The sequence below is a fragment of the Paralichthys olivaceus genome, chromosome 5, assembly GCF_024713975.1.
Source record: "Paralichthys olivaceus isolate ysfri-2021 chromosome 5, ASM2471397v2, whole genome shotgun sequence".
Taxonomy (NCBI): Eukaryota; Metazoa; Chordata; class Actinopteri; order Pleuronectiformes; family Paralichthyidae; genus Paralichthys; species Paralichthys olivaceus.
In genome coordinates, this window is record NC_091097.1 from 22,396,733 (window position 1) to 22,404,232 (window position 7,500).

Here is a 7,500-nt window from a genome sequence, read left to right on the forward strand (position 1 = left end):
GCAACGATATGACAATATTGCACCTTGAGATTGATTTTGGAACAATTGACCCACCCGCCCACCCACACCTCAAGATGCTATGGTTGCAAAGCAACAGAAGAACCATTGATGATGGTGATGATTCACATGTATAAAGGAGGTATTGTGGGTGGAGTTAATTGCTTACGGCCATACCACCCTGAACACGCCCGATCTCGTCCGATCTCGGAAGCTAAGCAGGGTCGGGCCTGGTTAGTACTTGGATGGGAGACCGCCTGGGAATACCAGGTGCTGTAAGCTTTTTAGACTTTTCTTTGCAGAGGGCGCTGTTGCTGCTGCTTCAGAGGAGACACCTCTTGAAAAGAGCAGGAAAGACTGTTCATCAAAGGAAAAAAGAATATGGAACCCTCACATCATCGGTGAGAGTGAGCATTCATCAGATTTGTTTCTAATCAAAACACTACTTTATTCATGTTTTATTAACATATCGTTTTCAAATCGTCTTATTTGGAGAGAGCGATGAAAGAGCAGGGAGTTTACTCTTCATAAGGGAAACAACTGGATATGAAACACTGACAATATTGCTGAAGGTCATTTTTGAAAATTGTAATGATTTTTTTCTTGCAACGATATGACAAAATTGCACCTTGAGATTGATTTTGAAACAATTGACCCCCCCCGCCCACCCACACCTCAAGATCCTATGGTTGCAAAGCAACAGAAGAACCATTGATGATGGTGATGATTCACATGTATAAAGGAGGTATTGTGGGTGGAGTTAATTGCTTACGGCCATACCACCCTGAACACTCCCGATCTCGGAAGCTAAGCAGGGTCGGGCCTGGTTAGTACTTGGATGGGAGACCGCCTGGGAATACCAGGTGCTGTAAGCTTTTTAGACTTTTCTTTGCAGAGGGCGCTGTTGCTGCTGCTTCAGAGGAGACACCTCTTGGAAAGAGCAGGAAAGACTGTTCATCAAAGGAAAAAAGAATATGGAACCCTCACATCATCGGTGAGAGTGAGCATTCATCAGATTTGTTTCTAATCAAAACACTACTTTATTCATGTTTTATTAACATATCATTTTCAAATTGTCTTATTTGGAGAGAGCGATGAAAGAGCAGGGAGTTTACTCTGCATCAAGGAAACAACTGGATATGAAACACTGACAATATTGCTGAAGGTCATTTTTGAAAATTGTAATGATTTTTTTCTTGCAACGATATGACAATATTGCACCTTGAGATTGATTTTGGAACAATTGACCCCCCCGCCCACCCACACCTCAAGATTCTATGGTTGCAAAGCAACAGAAGAACCATTGATGATGGTGATGATTCACATGTATAAAGGAGGTATTGTGGGTGGAATTAATCGCTTACGGCCATACCACCCTGAACACGCCCGATCTCGTCCGATCTCGGAAGCTAAGCAGGGTCGGGCCTGGTTAGTACTTGGATGGGAGACCGCCTGGGAATACCAGGTGCTGTAAGCTTTTTAGACTTTTCTTTGCAGAGGGCGCTGTTGCTGCTGCTTCAGAGGAGACACCTCTTGGAAAGAGCAGGAAAGACTGTTCATCAAAGGAAAAAAGAATATGGAACCCTCACATCATCGGTGAGAGTGAGCATTCATCAGATTTGTTTCTAATCAAAACACTACTTTATTCATGTTTTATTAACATATCATTTTCAAATTGTCTTATTTGGAGAGAGCGATGAAAGAGCAGGGAGTTTACTCTGCATCAAGGAAACAACTGGATATGAAACACTGACAATATTGCTGAAGGTCATTTTTGAAAATTGTAATGATTTTTTTCTTGAAACGATATGACAATATTGCACCTTGAGATTGATTTTGGAACAATTGACCCCCCCCGCCCACCCACACCTCAAGATTCTATGGTTGCAAAGCAACAGAAGAACCATTGATGATGGTGATGATTCACATGTATAAAGGAGGTATTGTGGGTGGAGTTAATAGCTTACGGCCATACCACCCTGAACACGCCCGATCTCTTCCGATCTCGGAAGCTAAGCAGGGTTGGGCCTGGTTAGTACTTGGATGGGAGACCGCCTGGGAATACCAGGTGCTGTAAGCTTTTTAGACTTTTCTTTGCAGAGGGCGCTGTTGCTACTGCTTCTGCTTCAGAAGAGACACCTCTTGGAAAGAGCAGGAAAGACTGTTCATCAAAGGAAAAAGAATATGGAACCCTCACACCATCACTGAAAGGTGAGAGTGAGCATTCATCAGATTTGTTTCTAATCAAAACACTACTTTATTCATGTTTTATTAACATATCATTTTCAAATTGTCTTATTTGGAGAGAGCGATGAAAGAGCAGGGAGTTTACTCTGCATCAAGGAAACAACTGGATATGAAACACTGACAATATTGCTGAAGGTCATTTTTGAAAATTGTAATGATTTTTTTCTTGCAACGATATGACAATATTGCACCTTGAGATTGATTTTGGAACAATTGACCCACCCGCCCACCCACACCTCAAGATTCTATGGTTGCAACGCAACAGAAGAACCATTGATGATGGTGATGATTCACATGTATAAAGGAGGTATTGTGGGTGGAGTTAATTGCTTACGGCCATACCACCCTGAACACGCCCGATCTCGTCCGATCTCGGAAGCTAAGCAGGGTCGGGCCTGGTTAGTACTTGGATGGGAGACCGCCTGGGAATACCAGGTGCTGTAAGCTTTTTAGACTTTTCTTTGCAGAGGGCGCTGTTGCTGCTGCTTCAGAGGAGACACCTCTTGAAAAGAGCAGGAAAGACTGTTCATCAAAGGAAAAAAGAATATGGAACCCTCACATCATCGGTGAGAGTGAGCATTCATCAGATTTGTTTCTAATCAAAACACTACTTTATTCATGTTTTATTAACATATCGTTTTCAAATCGTCTTATTTGGAGAGAGCGATGAAAGAGCAGGGAGTTTACTCTTCATAAGGGAAACAACTGGATATGAAACACTGACAATATTGCTGAAGGTCATTTTTGAAAATTGTAATGATTTTTTTCTTGCAACGATATGACAAAATTGCACCTTGAGATTGATTTTGGAACAATTGACCCCCCCAACCCACCCACACATCAAGATTCTATGGTTGCAAAGCAACAGAAGAACCATTGATGATGGTGATGATTCACATGTATAAAGGAGGTATTGTGGGTGGAGTTAATTGCTTACGGCCATACCACCCTGAACACTCCCGATCTCGGAAGCTAAGCAGGGTCGGGCCTGGTTAGTACTTGGATGGGAGACCGCCTGGGAATACCAGGTGCTGTAAGCTTTTTAGACTTTTCTTTGCAGAGGGCGCTGTTGCTGCTGCTTCTGCTTCAGAGGAGACACCTCTTGGAAAGAGCAGGAAAGACTGTTCATCAAAGGAAAAAGAATATGGAACCCTCACATCATCACTGAAAGGTCAGAGTGAGCATTCATCAGATTTGTTTCTAATCAAAACACTACTTTATTCATGTTTTATTAACATATCATTTTCAAATTGTCTTATTTGGAGAGAGCGATGAAAGAGCAGGGAGTTTACTTTGCATCAGGGAAACAACTGGATATGAAACACTGACAATATTGCTGAAGGTCATTTTTGAAAATTGTAATGATTTTTTTCTTGCAACGATATGACAAAATTTCACTTTGAGATTAATTTTGGAACAATTGACTCCCCCAACCCACCCACACATCTAAATGCTATGGTTGCAAAGCAACAGAAGAACCATTGATGATGGTGATGATTCACATGTATAAAGGAGGTATTGTGGGTGGAGTTAATTGCTTATGGCCATACCACCCTGAACACTCCCGATCTCGGAAGCTAAGCAGGGTCGGGCCTGGTTAGTACTTGGATGGGAGACCGCCTGGGAATACCAGGTGCTGTAAGCTTTTTAGACTTTTCTTTGCAGAGGGCGCTGTTGCTGCTGCTTCAGAGGAGACACCTCTTGGAAAGAGCAGGAAAGACTGTTCATCAAAGGAAAAAAGAATATGGAACCCTCACATCATCACTGAAAGGTGAAAGTGAGCATTCATCAGATTTGTTTCTAATCAAAACACTACTTTATTCATGTTTTATTAACATATCATTTTCAAATTGTCTTATTTGGAGAGAGCGATGAAAGAGCAGGGAGTTTACTCTGCATCAAGGAAACAACTGGATATGAAACACTGACAATATTGCTGAAGGTCATTTTTGAAAATTGTAATGATTTTTTTCTTGAAACGATATGACAATATTGCACCTTGAGATTGATTTTGGAACAATTGACCCCCCCCGCCCACCCACACCTCAAGATTCTATGGTTGCAAAGCAACAGAAGAACCATTGATGATGGTGATGATTCACATGTATAAAGGAGGTATTGTGGGTGGAGTTAATAGCTTACGGCCATACCACCCTGAACACGCCCGATCTCTTCCGATCTCGGAAGCTAAGCAGGGTTGGGCCTGGTTAGTACTTGGATGGGAGACCGCCTGGGAATACCAGGTGCTGTAAGCTTTTTAGACTTTTCTTTGCAGAGGGCGCTGTTGCTGCTGCTTCAGAGGAGACACCTCTTGAAAAGAGCAGGAAAGACTGTTCATCAAAGGAAAAAAGAATATGGAACCCTCACATCATCGGTGAGAGTGAGCATTCATCAGATTTGTTTCTAATCAAAACACTACTTTATTCATGTTTTATTAACATATCATTTTCAAATCGTCTTATTTGGAGAGAGCGATGAAAGAGCAGGGAGTTTACTCTTCATAAGGGAAACAACTGGATATGAAACACTGACAATATTGCTGAAGGTCATTTTTGAAAATTGTAATGATTTTTTTCTTGCAACGATATGACAAAATTGCACCTTGAGATTGATTTTGGAACAATTGACCCCCCCAACCCACCCACACATCAAGATTCTATGGTTGCAAAGCAACAGAAGAACCATTGATGATGGTGATGATTCACATGTATAAAGGAGGTATTGTGGGTGGAGTTAATTGCTTACGGCCATACCACCCTGAACACTCCCGATCTCGGAAGCTAAGCAGGGTTGGGCCTGGTTAGTACTTGGATGGGAGACCGGCTGGGAATACCAGGTGCTGTAAGCTTTTTAGACTTTTCTTTGCAGAGGGCGCTGTTGCTGCTGCTTCTGCTTCAGAGGAGACACCTCTTGGAAAGAGCAGGAAAGACTGTTCATCAAAGGAAAAAGAATATGGAACCCTCACATCATCACTGAAAGGTCAGAGTGAGCATTCATCAGATTTGTTTCTAATCAAAACACTAATTTATTCATGTTTTATTAACATATCATTTTCAAATTGTCTTATTTGGAGAGAGCGATGAAAGAGCAGGGAGTTTACTCTGCATCAAGGAAACAACTGGATATGAAACACTGACAATATTGCTGAAGGTCATGTTTGAAAATTGTAATGATTTTTTTCTTGCAACGATATGACAATATTGCACCTTGAGATTGATTTTGGAACAATTGACCCCCCCCGCCCACCCACACCTCAAGATTCTATGGTTGCAAAGCAACAGAAGAACCATTGATGATGGTGATGATTCACATGTATAAAGGAGGTATTGTGGGTGGAGTTAATAGCTTACGGCCATACCACACTGAACACGCCCGATCTCGGAAGCTAAGCAGGGTCGGGCCTGGTTAGTACTTGGATGGGAGACCGCCTGGGAATACCAGGTGCTGTAAGCTTTTTAGACTTTTCTTTGCAGAGGGCGCTGTTGCTGCTGCTTCTGCTTCAGAGGAGACACCTCTTGGAAAGAGCAGGAAAGACTGTTCATCAAAGGAAAAAGAATATGGAACCCTCACATCATCACTGAAAGGTCAGAGTGAGCATTCATCAGATTTGTTTCTAATCAAAACACTACTTTATTCATGTTTTATTAACATATCATTTTCAAATTGTCTTATTTGGAGAGAGCGATGAAAGAGCAGGGAGTTTACTTTGCATCAGGGAAACAACTGGATATGAAACACTGACAATATTGCTGAAGGTCATTTTTGAAAATTGTAATGATTTTTTTCTTGCAACGATATGACAAAATTTCACCTTGAGATTGATTTTGGAACAATTGACCCCCCCAACCCACCCACACATCAAGATGCTATGGTTGCAAAGCAACAGAAGAACCATTGATGATGGTGATGATTCACATGTATAAAGGAGGTATTGCGGGTGGAGTTAATCGCTTACGGCCATACCACCCTGAACACGTCCGATCTCGGAACCTAAGCAGGGTCGGGCCTGGTTAGTACTTGGATGGGAGACCGCCTGGGAATACCAGGTGCTGTAAGCTTTTTAGACTTTTCTTTGCAGAGGGCGCTGTTGCTACTGCTTCTGCTTCAGAGGAGACACCTCTTGGAAAGAGCAGGAAAGACTGTTCATCAAAGGAAAAAGAATATGGAACCCTCACATCATCACTGAAAGGTGAGAGTGAGCATTCATCAGATTTGTTTCTAATCAAAACACTACTTTATTCATGTTTTATTAACATATCGTTTTCAAATCGTCTTATTTGGAGAGAGCGATGAAAGAGCAGGGAGTTTACTCTTCATAAGGGAAACAACTGGATATGAAACACTGACAATATTGCTGAAGGTCATTTTTGAAAATTGTAATGATTTTTTTCTTGCAACGATATGACAATATTGCACCTTGAGATTGATTTTGGAACAATTGACCCACCCGCCCACCCACACCTCAAGATGCTATGGTTGCAAAGCAACAGAAGAACCATTGATGATGGTGATGATTCACATGTATAAAGGAGGTATTGTGGGTGGAGTTAATTGCTTACGGCCATACCACCCTGAACACGCCCGATCTCGTCCGATCTCGGAAGCTAAGCAGGGTCGGGCCTGGTTAGTACTTGGATGGGAGACCGCCTGGGAATACCAGGTGCTGTAAGCTTTTTAGACTTTTCTTTGCAGAGGGCGCTGTTGCTGCTGCTTCAGAGGAGACACCTCTTGAAAAGAGCAGGAAAGACTGTTCATCAAAGGAAAAAAGAATATGGAACCCTCACATCATCGGTGAGAGTGAGCATTCATCAGATTTGTTTCTAATCAAAACACTACTTTATTCATGTTTTATTAACATATCGTTTTCAAATCGTCTTATTTGGAGAGAGCGATGAAAGAGCAGGGAGTTTACTCTTCATAAGGGAAACAACTGGATATGAAACACTGACAATATTGCTGAAGGTCATTTTTGAAAATTGTAATGATTTTTTTCTTGCAACGATATGACAAAATTGCACCTTGAGATTGATTTTGAAACAATTGACCCCCCCCGCCCACCCACACCTCAAGATCCTATGGTTGCAAAGCAACAGAAGAACCATTGATGATGGTGATGATTCACATGTATAAAGGAGGTATTGTGGGTGGAGTTAATTGCTTACGGCCATACCACCCTGAACACTCCCGATCTCGGAAGCTAAGCAGGGTCGGGCCTGGTTAGTACTTGGATGGGAGACCGCCTGGGAATACCAGGTG

The 7,500-nt window shown here is 42.1% G+C and overlaps 6 non-coding genes and 7 pseudogenes across 6 annotated transcripts; all 13 read left to right on the top strand.

Annotated features, from left to right (window-relative positions):
- The first annotated feature begins 160 nt into the window (after positions 1-160).
- LOC138407922 (5S ribosomal RNA) lies at positions 161-279 on the top strand. The gene has a single exon (XR_011241240.1). It is a non-coding gene; the product is annotated as a 5S ribosomal RNA (ribosomal RNA).
- A 484-nt stretch (positions 280-763) lies between these two features.
- Positions 764-872, top strand: LOC138409404 (5S ribosomal RNA; annotated as a pseudogene).
- Positions 873-1,355: 483 nt separating this feature from the next.
- Positions 1,356-1,474, top strand: LOC138407934 (5S ribosomal RNA). The gene has a single exon (XR_011241252.1). It is a non-coding gene; the product is annotated as a 5S ribosomal RNA (ribosomal RNA).
- Positions 1,475-1,958: 484 nt separating this feature from the next.
- On the top strand, positions 1,959-2,077 carry LOC138409980 (5S ribosomal RNA). Its single transcript, XR_011242776.1, has one exon. It is a non-coding gene; the product is annotated as a 5S ribosomal RNA (ribosomal RNA).
- A 495-nt stretch (positions 2,078-2,572) lies between these two features.
- On the top strand, positions 2,573-2,691 carry LOC138407945 (5S ribosomal RNA). Its single transcript, XR_011241263.1, has one exon. It is a non-coding gene; the product is annotated as a 5S ribosomal RNA (ribosomal RNA).
- Positions 2,692-3,175: 484 nt separating this feature from the next.
- LOC138409406 (5S ribosomal RNA) lies at positions 3,176-3,284 on the top strand (annotated as a pseudogene).
- A 496-nt stretch (positions 3,285-3,780) lies between these two features.
- LOC138409479 (5S ribosomal RNA) lies at positions 3,781-3,889 on the top strand (annotated as a pseudogene).
- A 491-nt stretch (positions 3,890-4,380) lies between these two features.
- Positions 4,381-4,499, top strand: LOC138409981 (5S ribosomal RNA). The gene has a single exon (XR_011242777.1). It is a non-coding gene; the product is annotated as a 5S ribosomal RNA (ribosomal RNA).
- Positions 4,500-4,983: 484 nt separating this feature from the next.
- LOC138409583 (5S ribosomal RNA) lies at positions 4,984-5,092 on the top strand (annotated as a pseudogene).
- A 496-nt stretch (positions 5,093-5,588) lies between these two features.
- LOC138409666 (5S ribosomal RNA) lies at positions 5,589-5,697 on the top strand (annotated as a pseudogene).
- A 496-nt stretch (positions 5,698-6,193) lies between these two features.
- LOC138409863 (5S ribosomal RNA) lies at positions 6,194-6,302 on the top strand (annotated as a pseudogene).
- Positions 6,303-6,797: 495 nt separating this feature from the next.
- On the top strand, positions 6,798-6,916 carry LOC138407956 (5S ribosomal RNA). The gene has a single exon (XR_011241274.1). It is a non-coding gene; the product is annotated as a 5S ribosomal RNA (ribosomal RNA).
- A 484-nt stretch (positions 6,917-7,400) lies between these two features.
- Positions 7,401-7,500, top strand: part of LOC138409407 (5S ribosomal RNA) — a 109-nt pseudogene continuing 9 nt past the window's right edge.